This window comes from Chaetodon auriga, chromosome 5 (genome assembly GCF_051107435.1).
Source record: "Chaetodon auriga isolate fChaAug3 chromosome 5, fChaAug3.hap1, whole genome shotgun sequence".
NCBI classification, from domain to species: Eukaryota; Metazoa; Chordata; class Actinopteri; order Chaetodontiformes; family Chaetodontidae; genus Chaetodon; species Chaetodon auriga.
The window spans coordinates 27,609,282-27,627,199 of record NC_135078.1 but is presented as its reverse complement, the minus strand read 5'-3'; positions in this window follow the sequence as shown (position 1 = coordinate 27,627,199).

The following is a 17,918-nucleotide window of genomic DNA, read 5'->3' as shown; positions in this document are numbered from 1 at the left end:
TGAGGTTTAGGTTTTTGCCGGCCAGTCTTGTTACCACTGGGTCTCCTGTTTCTGCTAAGCTTATTGGGTATTTAATAGTTTTCTGCTCAGTGGACATACAAACTTCAGAGTAGCTTAATTGCAGAGGAATATTCACATTTCTAGCAGCTATTAAAACTCTTCTTAATCTGCTTTCAACTGCTTGTCAGTTATTAAAATGAAACCGTCTGGACCGAACTCGTAGTAGCACCAGATGAGCAGCTGTTCATCACTTACCTCCGCATGGTTTTAAGCCTCGAGCAAATAAAACTGAGACATCATCGCTGCGCCTAACAGTAGCCAGCATATGAAGCTACAGTGTGCCATACAGCATGCACCAAAACATTTACTTGAGAGTTTTATTGTGGCTTTGTGTTTAATAAAACGTCTATGTTAGGCTGTGGAGCTTGTTTTACAATGCATAGGACGTGAGATTCTGCCCTCAGGAGCATAAACACAAAATATGTTACAGATGCTGACTTTTATATGTGTTGACTACAAACTCTGAAAGTGTCGGGATGTGTATTAAATAGGAAAGGAAGGAAAAAATGACAGTGAATTGGAAAAGGATGCATGTCTCTATCATGTTTCAGGTGCTCCTACTGACTGGTGACTGTACAATCAGCATTTTCCATTGCATTGTTTTTAATTTGCCTCTGCTGTTGGCCTCCGTGCATCTCTGTCATCCAGGCTCTTGTACACTTTGCATTCATGTGTTTTTTATCAAGAAATGCTTGAGTCATAAAACAAGTTCAACTTTGGGGGAATGTTCCCATGCACTATTAACCAAATGTAGTAAGACTGGGAAAGCTATTTGCAGTAGGTAGCACTTAACCTCTCCGCTGTAACCTCCTCGGGGCATGATTTAATAGTAAGTGAAAGCAAATATTATACACTGCAAAGTGCTGAAGATGCTACCAGCCTCCCCTCATCGCCGCAGTAAACACAGTCCTTGCGTATGTTGCGTAACGGATTTCATAAGTTTCACATTGGTTTATTCGTGTGTCCAGGTCATGTGTTGTTCAGCGTTTCTTCCACGGTTCATTCAGTTTCCTCTTTTAATGAATGGAACCGTCTAAATGCTTCCCCTGATGACACGGCGAGAATGTGCAACTGGCTTTATGAGACGATGTTCCTGGCAGAAGACGCTGGACCGGCAAGACGTGGACAAATTTCATTTCATAACATCCCGGATTAAGTCAGCCTGAAGGGCCGGTCCCGTATTTGACAAGCTGAGTTTTTTGATCAGACAAAATGTGATTACGCTCTGATGCATCTCGTGTTACACTGATCTGCTGTTATTCAGTTGTTTATGCCCATCTTCTTCTCTTTCTCGTCCTAAATGAGAGCTGCAGCTGACTGAGTGGCTCACTGGTGAAAGGCGCTCTTACTCAGCGGCTGGGAAGCTTTTCAGTGTCGAGTGCTTTGAGTGACTCATTGAGTCTGATCCAAAACCACAGTGTCGGCACAGTGATCAGTTCCCTTTCCATCTCTAATCCTCAGCTGGTGAGCAAGAGCAGATCATAAAAACGTCAGGCGGAAAGAGTTACCTCCATATTGAAAGAGTGACCAATCAGTGCGTTTCGAAGCCGCACGCAGCACTTAGGAGGGATCACGGAAGGTGGCTCCACACTGGAAATGTATCACAGACGAACTTCTGTGTGTGAGTGTGGGATTAGCAGGAGGAAAGCTTCTGTTGTAGCACAATTTGTGAGCGTTTAAATCAATAAATATCTCTGTCTTTTAAATCGTAAACAGGCCAAATTATGGAGTTAATGTCTGATTCAGTGAAAGATGATACCCAACCCAAACATTGTTCACATACAGCTGTTAATTAGTGAGTTGTGTAATGCATCTCCTCAGAGAAACTCGCATGGGAGTTAATGAAACAAGCTCGCACAGGTATGAGGAAGTGAGGTGAGAGCGGTGAGCCTGCAGCACTTCTGTACGTCGAGCACATCTTTTTTTAGCTCAGCGCAGCATTTTGAAATTAGTGTTCAAGTGTTTCAGATGTTAGAAAAGGCAGTGCAACCTGCAGCTTATGATGTGCCCTGATGTTCTTCATTATGACAGCTGCGCCCGATAAAGACCTGCAGCGCCCTGCTCAAGAAATACTGCCGGGTAGAGAACTGGTGGAATAAGTCTGAGCACTTTAGAATGACGGATATACAGCACAGGCTTTTTTCCATGAGCTGATGTTTCGGCAACAACGTACAGAACCTCCTTCAGAGCTGAAAGGGAAAACATGACATCATAGTTTTTATCGCTTTGAGGCAACTGGATGCATGAAATCTGTGTAAAATACACAAATCCACGTATTTATACAAAAAGACAGCCCATGTCTTAAATCTTCGAATCTGCATTAGGTTTCATGCGTTTCTTTCTAAGGTGAACGACTTAAAGTTGGATAAGCCACACAATAATAGAAAAAACACAAGCGCGCTGTGGAATAAATTTAAAGTTCAGTATGAAGGGCTGGACGTGAGCAGGTTTCACCTCAGCAGAGAGAGATTATGAATAAGAGCAAAAAATGTGTAAGCAGACCTCTGTCAGTAAACAGCTGGATAATCGGAAAAGCAGAGGTACGACATGTGAACAGAGTCTCGATTTTCAGTATGTTATGGTTGGATTTACCTAAAAATATTCAGCTGAGCTCTCGTTTCCTCTGACTTCTACAAGCTGGCCCCTCGTTGTCTTTATTTTTGTAGCTTTGTGGTAATTTAAAGACACTTTATTTAGGAAAATGCACCATATGAGCTTTGCAATTTAAATAATAAAGATGTTTGACCTCGATTTTGACACAGGACCCCTCTAGAAGGCCCTCAAGAATATAATAATGCAGTTAATGTTTTGTAAATTCCCTAAAAAACTTGCAAGTAATCAAGTTACTCTGGGGCTTGGTATCTTTGCCTGGTTGGTGATCCAGCCTTGCAGGATACCATCAATTGATCCCCTGAGCTACAAACAGAAATGAACTAGAGGAACTAGAGTCTAGTAAAAATACCCTTTCCTCTGCAAAGGTTAAGCTGAGGTGAAAGGGTAGATACGAAATTAATTAGAAATTAAATATTTAAAGTAGAATAAGTGGAGCTGACTCACAGTTCATCACTGTAAAATGAATGTACTCAAATATATAATATACTCAGAAAGCCAAAATGCATACTGAGAACAGTGCTGAGTGACTTCGGGCCTCGGCCGACGTTGACTGAAACATCCAAGTTGTACAGTTGAAAACAAACTCACCGCAGCTAAAACTTGAATTTTTATTATGAGTATTTCGGTGTTTTTTGGTGGATTTTTCTCGTGAATGGGATCACATGTAACGAGGTTGTGTTTTGGCTGTCAGTGTGTGAGTGGCTGACTGTGTGACCTTTGTTGAAACATGGCTCTGTACGTCTGCCAGCCGTGATGGATGGCTCTGCGCTGACCTGCGTCGACCTCGTCACCCCTGGACGACTGTTTTTGCTGTTTTTTTATGTTTTTTTGACTGACAAGCTGATTACGGCTGTGAATTCACTTCTGTACGCTGCTGTTCGAGTGGCCTTTTTTTGCCGTTTATTCTGCGCGACCGCATCGTGAATGAGATGGTACGAAATTGATCAAAACAGAAATATTAATATTTTCCTCTGTGATGTGGCATGGAAAGAGTTAGCTTAATTATTCCATGGCCTTGCTGTGTAGCACTCCCTGCGCCTGGTGGCTAGACCCACAAGGACCGTACTGTTGGGAGGAAAATTCAGTTTTATGATCTGAGTGGAAAGAATGGGACTGGCTCAGGATTTTGTCAAGCTCACCCCAACTGTTGCAGAAACCGCCAGAAGAGACCAGTAAATATGGAACGTGTGAGAACTCAGAGGAACAGGATTTCATTCAGACTTCATTAGCCTGATGTTGAAAGCGTGAGCATCCTGTGTGGCCTCGTCTGAAACTCACCCGACGTCACTCATGCAGGGATTTAACAGTATATCGCCAACGATGCTGGAGCTGCAAATGACATCAGGAGATCTGGCCTCAGTCTGTCTTTCATTTGTGTAGATTCAAGCAATTCAGAAGTTCATCCCTTCATCTGTTTCCTAACAAGCATTAAAGCACCTCACTGTCTTACATGCATTAAGTTTGACATGCTGCCTCGTAGCGTGGGGTTTAAAGATCAAGGTTACAATAGATATTTGTCATGGCTGCTGAAGCTTTAGCGTATGGTTTCCAGACATGTTTTACAAGAGCGCCGTCTTTACATCATTTGGAAAGAATCCAGAGGAACGCACTCAGAAGGTAAAGGCTTTTAAAAACAGGTGTTGTGATTCGGGATCCATGGAAGCAGGACAGGAAAACAAATAAAGGCCTGTGCCATGTAAGATCAGCTTGAAAATATAATGACGTGTGACCGAATGCGCTGCTGAAAGGCAATGGCAGTCGGTCTGTGTGGTTCGTACACGAGCGGGTTTCAAGGAGGCCGTCTGACGGCCGTCACGGACTCATGAGGACAGAGCTGTGATGCAGGAAAGTCCTGCAGTTTTCATTTTAAACACGTATACTGTGGGCCTGTCATCGGGGGAGGCCGTCAGTAGTAGAGTTCAGGTTTCACAAAGCTCCGCTCAGCTCTCGGTGATGTTTGTGTGGATTATGTCAGCAGCATATTTGACCTACTTTTTCAGCCCAATGATCATAGCTGCTGCAAATACAAAGAATTCCCTCCAAAACCAGCGTAGGAAATAAAACACATGCAGTACAAAACACTACTGTGCAGTGTCTAAGACCGTTTTTTGCAGTTGTGACAGGCATGTAAAACAGGGAGGGTCTGCTTAGCTCTGAAAGTTAGCATCTTCAAGTCAAATCATGAATCTTGGACCCAGTTATGTTCGTATGGTCACCCCACATGTTTATGTGACAGGCTGGTTTTACAGCAGCAGTGATCACTCTTTAAATGTCACCTTCTTGGCTCTGTCAAACCTTATTGGACATTTATTAGGCAACAGTATCATGTTTGAAGAAGCTAGCCCCCAGGCCAGGTGTGACATGAAGTAAAGCCACGTTAACGCAGGATTGGTTGCCTTCTTCCCTCTGGTTTCAGCTCCTGGACTGTGGGGAACCAGGTCTGTTCTGTAGCTGTGTATTTAGGTTCAGGTCTGCTAGATTTAATGGTGGATGTCCTGGGGGACTGATTGCAACGGCACCCCGGCTCAAGGTAGACCGTAGCTCATTTCCCTGTTGTTTATGGAATTACTGATGGCAGCAGAGCCACCCCCGAACCCCCTACTCAGCCCGACGGTAAACACTGTTAGTCTCGTGCTGTAGCATGCTGACACTGACCCATGTGGCATTAAAGAAGCATTACATAGAAGAGAACCATGAATCACACGCGTTGCATAGCACTAAAATAAGACCTCATGGTGGACGACTGTTGGGTACGGCTCAGGATACTTTGCTTTTGTGCAGTGATTGCATTTTGCTGAACGACTGCCGTCTTTCGTGCAGTTAAACTTTTATATTCTTGTACCCAAACATGTTTTGACACACGTGTGACCAACACAGAACTGTAAGATCAGTATGTCTGAACTTTTTTAGGAATCAACGAAGCAGAATTGGAAAACATGTTTCTTAGCAAATCCCACATTTCTCCAAATTCAGGAGAGAAACTGGCCTACAATATTCCTGTGTCCAGGCTTATGCATGGGTGTGTGTGTATATATATATATATATATATAAAATACAGTGGTCAGGCAGTATTTCATGATGTTTGCTTTGTGGCCAGTCAGTTGATTACTTGTCCTTTGTCGCCCTTCTTCACCGAGCATCCAGCCTCACACATACGGGCCTGACCCTGATCTTGAGGTGGGTCGTCTTTGTGGTTTGCTGGACACAGACAGTCCTTGTACACTGATGCTTAACTGCACAGAAGTGGACGAGTGTTGACTGGAAGTCTTTCAGAGCTCCGGTGCTGGAAGAAAGTACCCACAGAAGTGGAAATGTTTCATTAAAATGTAAATATTGAACGTCAGCTCAGCCACGTCTGTCAAAGTCTGCAGACTTTAGTTAGCTTGTGCTCTCTGAGAGAAAGCTTGTGCGAAGACATGAGACTGAAGAGGTAGCTGTTAACAGGAAGAAGGTATCTTAAGAAGCATCTGTTCACAGGTCTGAATATTCCCAATTCCAAAACAGAGTCTGCAGGTGGACTTTCAACTGTATACTCAGTAATACAATGACGGCAGAACTCTGTTTTCATCTTTTATCTTTTCATTTCATCTTTTATTTCATCCCGTGTAATAATTGAATCAGTCTCTGCACCAATTAGCAGCATGTAGCATGTGGTCGCTGTGTTTTGATTTGAAATTTTAGCACCCAATCACAATGATTGTTAATGAACAGCATGGTGGGGTGCATCTTTTGTCTCGCCCTCATCAAAATATGTCCCCTGAGAGTGTCTCATGAAACGAACAAGCAAAACACCCACATCAGAACTGATCCATGAACACTGTCTTTTGTTCCCAATGTTATCCATCTTTGCATTTTATTCAAAAATTCTCACTTAATGAGCAGGTTTCCAAGTGAAAGCCATTGACCTGAAACTCCCAGGGAGCACTCGCTCCAGTTTATGTGACCAAATTCAGTCAAGTGTGGCCTTTTCCATCCCTGTGTTTCAACAAAGCATGTGTGTTTGCTTGACCCTGCCCTGAATATTGAACCAGTTTTTCCAAAATTAAAAATTTAATAGGCTAATGGGTTACTCTCCTAATGAGCTTTAAACCACTTGAAATTAAAAGTTAAAACATACCTGTTTGTATATTCCTTCTGTCCAGCTTTTTAGAGCTGTGAGCCCCCACAAACCTCCAGAACAGCTGCTCTATTTCACAAACCTTCAGAGGACTGAACACTTGTGGGCTGAAACAGCTTCCTTGTCCCCATGTGAGATTATCTGCAGTGAATGCAGCATCATTGTGAGTTCCTGCCCCCTCACAGACCAGGACGAATGTTGCTTTCAGTGGGCTTTGACAACTCGTGAAATCAGAAATTTCCACGTTAACAGCTGGGATAGTTGACCTCAAACAGCTGGAAAAGTGCTAAATACCAGCGGTGAATGTGGGCAAATTCTGTGATACCCAACCTATAATATGATACTATGATGATACATGAAAATATAGTAAATTCATATAAAAGCACATTTCCAGATCATGATTTGTTGAATGATCTAACAGCAGGTTGATAATAATAACAAACAGGGATTTTATGCCTGGATTCCATCATTTACACCATTTACCAGTGATTGCCTACCACCTGAATTCAAGCACCTGGCACCTATAACGTGGTCACGTGATATTTCCGGATTTAACAGGTTGATGGGAATCACATTAACACGCCATTAAAAAGTGACTGGAAAGCTGTGGATTAGGGCTGCTCAGGACACACGTGTCTGCACAGCTCGAGGACAGGAAGTTGCATTTTCAGGCTGCGTGCTGCAGGCGTATGTACCGTACAGAGTCTTTCTGTAATCTATTAACTCTCTGCTAGAAGAGTTTTCCAAGAATTTTCTGAGAAATCAGACTTTTGCTGAGTATCAATAAGTACAGTAACAAATACCCCTCCAGGGAACTTTGCTTCTATGAGATGATTTCCACAGCTTCAGTCTTGTAACCTGACAGCTGGCAGTGCTCCAGTTCAGGTCTTACCCAGATTAGTTTTTAATATGAATAAGGAGACCTGTTTCAATGGCTAGAGTCATTACCGTAGTATTCCTGTTCAGACACGATGACTGGAAGAGCAGCCCCCCTCCCATTGTGACCGTGACTGATTCTGAAGTGGTGCAGAGACGAGACATGTTTGTTCACTTGTTGGCCTTTATGTTCGTTGTGCAACCCTGAATCCAAAAAGTCTGAACGCTGTGGAAAACAAAACCAGAGTCAATCATTCTCAATCAAACTGTGTTTACTGACAGCAGTTTCCTGAAGTGTTCCCGAGCCCATGAAGTAATCTCCTTTATCCAATCATGTGTTCACAGTGTGTTGAACCTCGCTCCATCCTCACTTTGTACTCCATCATGATACTGTCGCCTGTTACCAATGAAGCTAATAAGCTGAAATATTAAATATACTGTCTTTGTGCTGTTTTCAGTTGAGCTCATGTCAGAAAGGATTAGCACGTTATCACATTCTGTCCCAGCTTTTTTGAACCTGAGGGTGTAAATTTGAAGCTTGTATGTGAGAGTCTTTACGGGCACAACATGGCTCCATAGATGGAAACGGACCACACAGTCAGCATAGCTATACTTTGAAGCTGCGGACTGTTTGTCTTGGATCACTCTAAGTCAAATAAGCAGCCCAAGTTGTGTTTGATGACTTTTCTGCCACCTCGTCAGGGTACGGTAGCTTCTCAAAATAGGCTTTGCTCCCATGCAGACTTGAAGCTCAGGTGACCTCTGGTAAATCCTGTACAGACCATCACGAAGGCACCACATCGACAGATATCCAAACGATCAATGGACTGTCAATAATTGAAGCTAACAAGAGAACTGATTGAAGCTGCTCTGTGTTCCAGCTTTCTTCTCTCCGTCGTACCTTTTTTATGAGGTATTTTCCACGATTCATCCCAGCAGGAAGCAAACGTAGATTAGATTTTCCATTGACTGTCCCTGTGGTCATTTTTGTTAGACAACATCTTACAAATCATTTGTTATGGTTTCCTCTGTGAAAACAGTAGTTAATCAGTTGCCGGAAGCCTTTGGCTGTCTCAATGTCAAAAACAGAAGGGAATCATTCTGCTTTGAAGGAAGACCTACTTGCTCCATTTGCCTCCATGTTTTGATTACTTCTCCATGTGTGAAGAGGAAGTCCTTGACTGAACACGGGATGCTTTCCACGCACAGCAGCAAGACCCCATAACACACCAGTGTCATCTATTACAGCTGAGCTGGCAGGAGGATGGTACGAGTGGCCTGAGAGCTGAATGAACGTTCATCTTAAATGATCTGGAGCGAAGCCAGCTTATTGTAGCGCAGACTAAGCCTACCCAACTGTTACCTGAGGGATTTCTGCTCTTCCTGAGCTGCTCTCCAGCCGTTCTACTTCATGGGCCGGCAAGACAAAAGCCCACTTTAGAGGGAGGTGGAAAAAGAGTAGCATGGGACGGAGGCCAAGCGGGTAGTTGTGGTGAGCTAAACTTGCAGACTAAAGCATATCTCCAAATCACAGAGCCCAGAGGGTGGAAGAGGAATCCTCCGAGTGTTATTGTTTCCCATGTTCTTCCACCCCCCCAGTAATATTTTCCAGATTAAAGCATGCTCCTTGCCCTTACTCCCCAATTTCACAGGAGAAACCCCAGAAAACCACAGAACGGGAACTGCTTTTTCCACTGCGCACGCGATAATGTGTTGCCAGCCGTGTTGTGCCAAACTACAGTATTATTTCCATTTTTCACACATCAGTTTAGAGAACAAATGTCTGCTGAAGAATCAGCTTTCATATCATCAGGCTCCCAGAAATCAGCTATTGAAGGCGAAATGGTGATATCCTTCTATTGTTTATGGGATTCAGCAGCTTGCAGTGACGTAATGTTATTCCAAGTTGATAATGAGTGCGCGCCCGCCTTCCAACCTTTTACAATATAGCATGAGTCTTATAGCGTGGAGAAATCTGGCTACAAAATGTTTACTGCTATAACCTAAACATGGCTTAAGTGGAGCAGTAAGGCATTTCCTGGACCACATCAGAAAACGAGACAAGCTTAATAACCCCTCACTTCTGAACAAACACATGTATACAGTTAGTATCCTCTCAGCTCGGGCTGCTCTCGGAGGCCAGTGTTGAGCTCATGGTTTGGCTGAGTGTCTGCAGGCTCTTTGTACCGTACGGTCAGACTACAACAGACAACCAGTCCGGCACTCCTACTTTGGACGCTGGCAGTGCTTGTGTGTTTAGTTTGGAAATTTACCTTGGAAACATTCGTGAACATGTAAGCCCAGTCTTTCACTTCTTCAGTCACAGCGATGAAAGAGATGACCCCCAGGTTTTATGCTGGCTGGAGGATTTGATCTGAGCAGACATGATGCATGGACGGAACTTGTAATTTACTACAACAGTAATTGATCATTGGGCACGGCTTTAATCGAGGCCTGGGGAATTTTCCCTCATTGTCCTCCAGCCTCCCGTTGGCAGCCCAAAGCAAACGCACGTTCGACACAATGAGGCACAATGTGAAACCGGGGTCAGCTCTGAAACACTACCTCTGTGCCACTGACTCCCTGCAGACGAATGTGCACAGTGCACACTTAAGACTGTCAAGTGTTTAATTTCCTCCAAGAGGCAGAGCGCACACTCATAATGATGGTCCGTTTGACAGATTGCTGTAAATGTCGCATGTCATTGCCGAGGACTTGACGTTGGGACATAAAAAGTCTGCTGAAACTACTCAAAAGTTACATTCATCCTGCAACAGCAATCAAATGAAAGGTTTTATTAGTTTCCCTTCGCAAAGCTGGCAGCCAATTTGACTGTGGAACAATAGGGTGCCTGTCAATTGAATTGTCTCATAAGTAAAACTTTATAACATTCGCTGTTTCTGCAGAGCGATGTGGCAGATTTCTTTTCCTATAGCCCTGTTCTTACCCCCCTGCCTGGGTGATCTTAAGGTAGCAATTTGCTAAGTGTTCACTCAAAAGCTTTATTGTTCAGCACAGGTTCAGGTCGTGGCTCTAGTCGGACACTTAATCAAACCTAAGCTCTCATTCGAGCAGCTATTTAAGGCGATACTTGATCACAGCCCCGTTAGTTTAGAAGAAGTAAACAGTAAAATCATTAATGGATTATTTAATTACTGAAAAAGTGCCTTAAAGATTATTTTAAATGCTGAGCATCATGCTTCTATTATGTAACCTCTAAATACCTTCAACTGAAAGAGAAGACGCACGGTTACCTAATGATTGTCAGTCAGAGCTTCCATTTACTTTGAGCCAATATTTAGTCTTGACAGTTTTGCCAGTATTTAGTCAGCTATTTCCACTGGCCAGGCTGAGCTTTGCCATTAAAAAGCCGGAGCCTCAGACAGACATTATTACAGCAGTCTGTCTGTCCAGTCAACATTCCCACATAATTGAACTCTGTGTTGAAGTGGTGCGCGTTATGTCAACATATAGGCTCCAGTGTTAGCATCAGTTCATCAGGGCGATCGCTTCGAGGCTAGTGTTGCTAATGTACGAGTCTGCATCCTTATGTCTTTATGTGACACACATAATGTTGCACATGTGCCACTAAACAAGGGAAGACCAAACCTTTTCTCCTGGAGGCCAAAGCCGAAACTTCATCGAGGGCCAGGGGCCAAAAACAAACACATATTGCATTGTATTATTAATAATTAGGGTTCCATCATATTTAAGGATAATTTCACAAAAATAAAACCTCATAAACAACCATTTATGTTAGAATTTGTTTAAATTATTCTTATTTTTTTGCTCGCTAGAAACATCTGTTAGTCCAATTTGGCAGCCCAACATTAAACCTTACGGTGGGATCCTACACTCACTGAATACCACCATTGTGACATTAATTATTATCCGCTGTGTGTATTTAACTGCCAACAAATCCTCTGTCAGTGCATTTACATGCACTGAAGTAACGTGTTATTGCCAACTTTGTGCAGCAGCCTGATTTATTAAATGTTCTTAAACTCAGTTTCCTTTTTCCCTTTGAGGTAAGAACCGGTTCACGCCGAGCTGACAGTCAGGGCGTGTTTTTTGCTGATGGCTTTAGGCAGCTGCTATCAGCGGCTGTTTAACCAGTTCAGCATGCTGAGCTGTTTGAAGTTATTGTGTCAGCGTTGTAGTTGAATGTTTCCTAAATGTTTGCATCCATTTTTCCTTCCTATATGTTTGAGAGGACGCAGGAAAACAAGCTCCATGCTTCAAAGATAGTAGTTTTTCATGACTTTGGCTACCTTTGCAGTGAGATATATTGACATTTGTGACCCAAAAAAGAGAGTTTTTGCTTTTCTGTGCAGGGTAAATTCATCAAATTTACCCAGAAATACTGCTCTGTGTGATGGACTTCCATACACTGTCAGCCGCGATGGGTTTTCTTCTTTTTTCTGACTAAGTGCAGAAAAAAAGACTTATTGCTTTGTGTAGAATCAAGCTTCAATCCTTTATGATTTGTTTTTTCAGCTCACTTTTGCTGTCAGCCTGCAGTAGCTAACCTTTTAGCTACCGATGGCTATAAAGTTAGCCCGTGGTGACTGTAACACTATAAGAGTTTAAGATGTGAGAGCTTATATCTGAGTAGCGTAAATGCTGCAGCCTTTTCCCCGATCCTTGGAGCTGCCACAGGGGGTCCCAGACTGCAGGTTTGAACCGCGGCCCTGAACAATGAAGCCGGAGAGCTGATGGAAAAGCCATCTCCACTGAGACAGATTTTATTGCTTTCCAGGCCTGCTGTCCCTTATGAGGTCATTTTGGAGGAATGTCCCAGAGAGTAAAGTAAAAGTCAGGTCAGAGTACTTGACCTGTTTGTTTTGAGTCTTACACCTAAAACTTTCCATTTCTTTAAACATGCACAAAAGCAGCTTGAGTTTCTTCACCCTCAGCCTCGCTGGAGCTGGGACTCGCTGCTAACCAGCATGGAGCTTGTAAAAGAGCAAAGCGCCCGTGGTGTATATTAAATGACTGCAGGAGACCTCGCTTGGAGGAAGCCTCCATTGCAGGAGTGAAAAGCAATCAGTGTAATAAAATTGAGTCATGGAGTAGTAGGGGATGGTACAGCGAGCCTTGGCTGAAGCACTTCTGTATCAGGTTTTACAGACGTATGCAGGTCTGCCAGTATTCATGATTCCTTATGAAATTTATCAGCTTTTCTTTGTGCTAATCGTGAAACGTAAAGACGTTCAGGTTACACTACTAAATGATGGATCAAGAAGAGCATCAGATTAATCAATAATGAAAATATTTGTCCGTTGCAGCACTATTTGTCAATATTTTGTTAATATCTAGTCATTTTCACTTTCAGCCACTTACAAATTATAAGAGAGATTGCATATTTTCCAAGTTGGACCCAGTTTTCTACAGTATCAGTCACAAATATGCAGATTTTCCCCCAAGAGGCATCAGTTGTAACTAGATTTTCAAACTAATCCAGTAGTTTGCAGTTAATTTATCTCAGGTCATTTGTTATTCTTCATAAAATACTCACCAGCAACAAATGAAAATGACCTTTAGCCCTCAATAAGCAGAGGGAGAAAGAGCAGAACATATTGGCGCCGCTGCAGTGGTGAGACGTGATCATAGAGATGTGTAAGAGATCAGCAGGAGGAGGCGAAGGAGAAGGAGATGCCTGAGGGTGAGATCATGTCTTAAAGCTGCGTTTACACTCAACCTGGCTGACAGTTTACAACATGGATCTGTTGCTCATGAAGAGCGTTATTGTTGTTGTTGCTGATGAGGAATTGAACCTGTGAAGCTTTTTTCAGTCTTCAGTCTCAACTTCCTCCGTCACGTTTCATATGTAAAACATTTGTGGGCAGAAGACGCCTCGTCACGTAGCAGAGGCTTCACTGCATGCAAGTTTCACTGACTTTCTCACATCAGGAAGAACCAGAGCTCCATGAAAACAGGGTCCAGCTCCATTAATGCACAGAAAGTCTGTCTGCAGCGCGGCTGAGCTCAGCTTAGCGAGTCTCAGTGCGCCGCCGGTTCAGCCCTGCTTGTTTAATGTTTCCCTAATCTTTCCACTGTGTTACCCTCAGTGATTGTAAGCTCTAAAGCCACACTGCAGCTCATTTGTGATCGTTGCCGTTTTGGAGGAACGCTGCTGAGCCAAATGCTGAAGTTTAGATTTTATCAGTGGACGTGAATAGACTGGTAGATCAAACACTGCTCATGCCAAATGTTCCACTGTTGTTAAATATAATTGAAGTGCTTGATCCTCAGCTGCTCCAGTGGCTGCTCGCTGAATAGGGGAATAGTTATACTGGGAACGTGCAAAGTCTTGATATGTGTAAGAGGAGAAATGCATGATGTGTAGGTGCACATGTACAAAGAGCTTCTCTGTTTCAAGAGATATTCCAGTGCTTGCAACTGTGATCTGACCTTGATGAGTGATAGCTGATGAGAGCTTCCAGGCACGAGCTGTGTTCACTGCTCCTTTAAAGTCTGAAAGTCCGGCATCATTACCCGACTGTGTTGATTTATTATCTGCAGCTGACTTCCATTTATCATTCTTTTTCAGTTGTTCATCTCTGTGGTCAGTGAGTGTGCCACTACTTGTTATTTGCAACAACAAAGACGCAGCAAAGCAGTTACAGTTGCTATGGCCTGCAGTACTTTATACAACAGCCACAAACTGTTATGTCTCACAGCAGAGTCACTGGCATTTCTTGGCCCTGTCCGTGTTGCAAGATGTTGAGAGGACAAGCTAAATATAAGCGTGTATTGGATTTCAACGAGCGTGAAATGGTCAGTGCTGAGAGGGAGGCCGGTGGAGCCGTGCTCCGCTGAGGCCCAGGGCACAGGCCGTGATGGATGGCTGTCAACCCCTCCAGTGCCACCCCCCGTTCCCCGGGGTCACACCGCTGGAGGTCAGCTCTCTCTGGAAGTTAGCCACCAGCGCTCGCAGTTCCAGGAAGAAAAACTCTGATCCAATGCATCCTAGACGCTCATAAAACGGAGCCAAAGCAGAAATTGTGAACGCTGGACTGACGATAACTAAATGAGGCTTGTGCCAAGACAAACAGCGTTCGTAGCGTGGGATGCTGTTTGCGAGGAAACCAAAAGTCTCCTGCGAGAGACTAGACTGTCTCTTAGAAGTGGTAGAATGTGCCTTTATTGGACCCCTTTTTATTCTCACTATAAAGGTCCATTCTTTTCTTGTGAGGTAATTCTGTGTTTGCAATTATATAAGGGGTGTATCCAGTGATGTCACCCTGCGGTTCACTGTGTTCACCTCACAGATTTGTTGATGATCTGTGTTGTGTCTGACTGTTCATCAGAGGCAGGAAACCAGCAGTTACAGCTTCAGCTCTTGCCGCTCACGTACACTTCTTGAACATTTCTTTTTCCTTTTTTTGGCTCAAATTGCTGCTACATGTTTATCAGTTGTTGGAAATCTGAAAAGCTGCCATGAATGATTTATAAGCGCTGTTGAATTAAAACGCAGCCTCCTGATGATGAGAGTTGAGTTTTCCTCAGATTATTATGCCAGAGGTCATTCTGAGTCTTGACCACAGTTACTCCATAGCCGCTGTGTGGGAGGATGAGGACAGATGCAGCGCTGTTTTTGGCTTTCTCTTTACCTCTGAGTTGCAAAGCTATTTATGACTGCGATATTTCCATCTCAACCCATTCCAGGCCTGTGAATGAAGTGTCAGGAGTGTTGTACTCTGCCAGTTGCGACTTGCTATTGATGTATTGAAGGTATTTGTGTATCGAAGCCTATCTGGAAGTTGGGAAACACCGGTCTCGCAGACGTCTCCAGATTGGAGAACAGCTGTCGAAAGCACTCAAACTGAACAACTTGAACTTTAAAAAGTCATTTTACAAGTGTGTGATTACAGACGTGCGCTAGCGAGGCATCTGGTTGAACACAGGGAGCACAAGTGTGGTTTGGTTTCTGTTCTCAGGTTTCGAGCACGGCTTCCATCTTTTCCCTGTTTTACATACATGGTCTGAGTTCACTCTCTTAGAGCAGCAATGCATGAGAATCTGAAATATCTGTTTCTATAGGATGCATAAAAGGTTTGATGTCCTGTTACAGAGCAAGTCATCTTTAATTTGTACTTGTACTTGTATAGTTTTAATTGGGGAAAAATGCTTAGCTGCTGCAGAGCATGGTCTTAGTCTAACTGGCAGTGTAGCATGTAGCATGTAGCCTGCTGCTAGCTGCCGCGGTGGTGTTTTTGTCCATAGCCTAAGGGGCTCCAGCTTTGGCGTGAGAAAGTACTTCTTTACTACAAGCCTTACACAGCATGGGTTGTGTCTGAGAGTAATCACCGGAGCAGGATTGACAATTACCTGTCCAACGGGGCAGTAAATCTCTGCAGAGTGATTACTGAGCAACTGTGGCTCTGCAGAATGGAGGCTTTGGCTTCACTAATGGAGCATCCTGAGGGGGCAGCGAACGTGCTTTCTCTGTCAGATTTTCAGCATGGTGGGGGGGAGGGCAAGTTACTGATGCAGTCGTCATGCTATCAGGAGCTTATTCATGTACTTGAATGTGCATTAAGATGTTTTCTAGCAATGTGGGACAGTTGAAAGATGCACAGCATGGACGTATTATCACCTTCTAATCAAATGTATCTCTCATTTACACATCTGACAGGGAGCATCATTGACATTCATTTGGTTTCTGGTTCCTTTTAGCTCTAGTTTGCTCTCCACCTCCTCCTCAGGGATGTATCTCTGGAGCTCCTTAGCTGCTAAATGTTCCGTTACGTGTGCTGTTTGGTGCTGAGCAGGTGGCGTACAGTTGTGTTTTAACTTTTTTGGTGAAAACAGTGTGTCTGATGAACAGCTTGCAGGACGTCCGGGTACCTCGTGTCATGCTCCCGTGCCTTTTATGGTGAAAGCAGGCGCTCTAATTTACTGGCAGTTAATGCAAATTTGGAGAGCTTTGCTAATTAAGTAGCGGAAAATAAGAATACTGTATTGCTTTTTTAGCTGTAAGAGCCCAATGCTAAGGCCAGTCAGGCAACAGTTATGTCATTGCTGATGAACAATTGGTGTATATAGGAAAAAATAAAGAGCCGTTTCACTAATTACGCAACCTTTTACTACAAGCTGAGAGAAGTAGAAAACAGCCCCACTTCCTACGTGACTTTATGCCGTTTACAACGTTCATTTTTAGTGGGTAGGTCAGCTCAATTTATGTGAATGTTTAACGTTAAAACAGCCTCTGCACCCAGCGGTCTTTCAGGTGTTAAACCAAACTCCATTCTAAAAGCAGGTGTTTTACTGTAGGGCCACATTTTTTCACAGTGAAAACTTTAATTTCACCATCGCAAAGGCTCTCGTCTGATTGGCTTCGATGTGCAGGCACAATCGGCACACATGTCCTTTACTCAGTAACATCGTTAACTAGCGTGTGAGGAAGTGTTTGGTGCAGGCAGCAATTATGTCATTGCATTGAGGGGCCCACAGTTTACCATGTCCTCTGTGCAGATGGCCTGTCCTCCGCTCTTTGAGAAAGTAAAGAAAATCAAAAGTTATTTATTATTGTTAGTGTTTGACGAGCAAAATGTGATGCAGCAGCTTTCAGGCATGGTAACTGTAGCGCCCTCTAGACGTCACGTCTATTTTAGGGAGGTGCGCTCCCCAGATTCTCTCAGTTTAAGAAATCGCTTTCTTCGTACTTCAGTAGTACTGCAGGTAAGTAACTGTGCTATGACACCCTGTTTTATGAACTGTACTATTTATTACAATGATGTGTGTTTTTTTCTTACCAAAGTGCACTCTCTTGCAGATAAACTCCCTAACAAAAAAAAAAAAACACTCAAATCATCCAAACCCTGGTTATAGAGCAAGATAAACAAAAGGATGGCAACTGGTATGAATTTCTTATTTACTTAAGTCAATAGTATTCAGTAATAAAACATTTGAATGATGAAAATAAAAATAACAAAAACAAATTAGTAATTTCAGTTACTTCAGTGTTTCAAAGAAAATATCAGCACATATCAAATATGGCACTTATTATCCACTGACCTAAAGCCGGCACTCTGTCTTTAAGTAAATGAAATTAAAATGAAATGCAATGCAATGGTAAGGGTACCCTTTAATCAGTTAACCCGTTGCAGGCCTGAGTCGATGCTGGGAGCAGAGTAGCCTCAAACCAACATGGCTGCTTCGCGCATGGCGCAGAGAAAAAAACCATCAAGCGGTGACATTGAACTCACTGCACTGGAATCGTCCAAGTCCGTCTGCTTCACAGCGG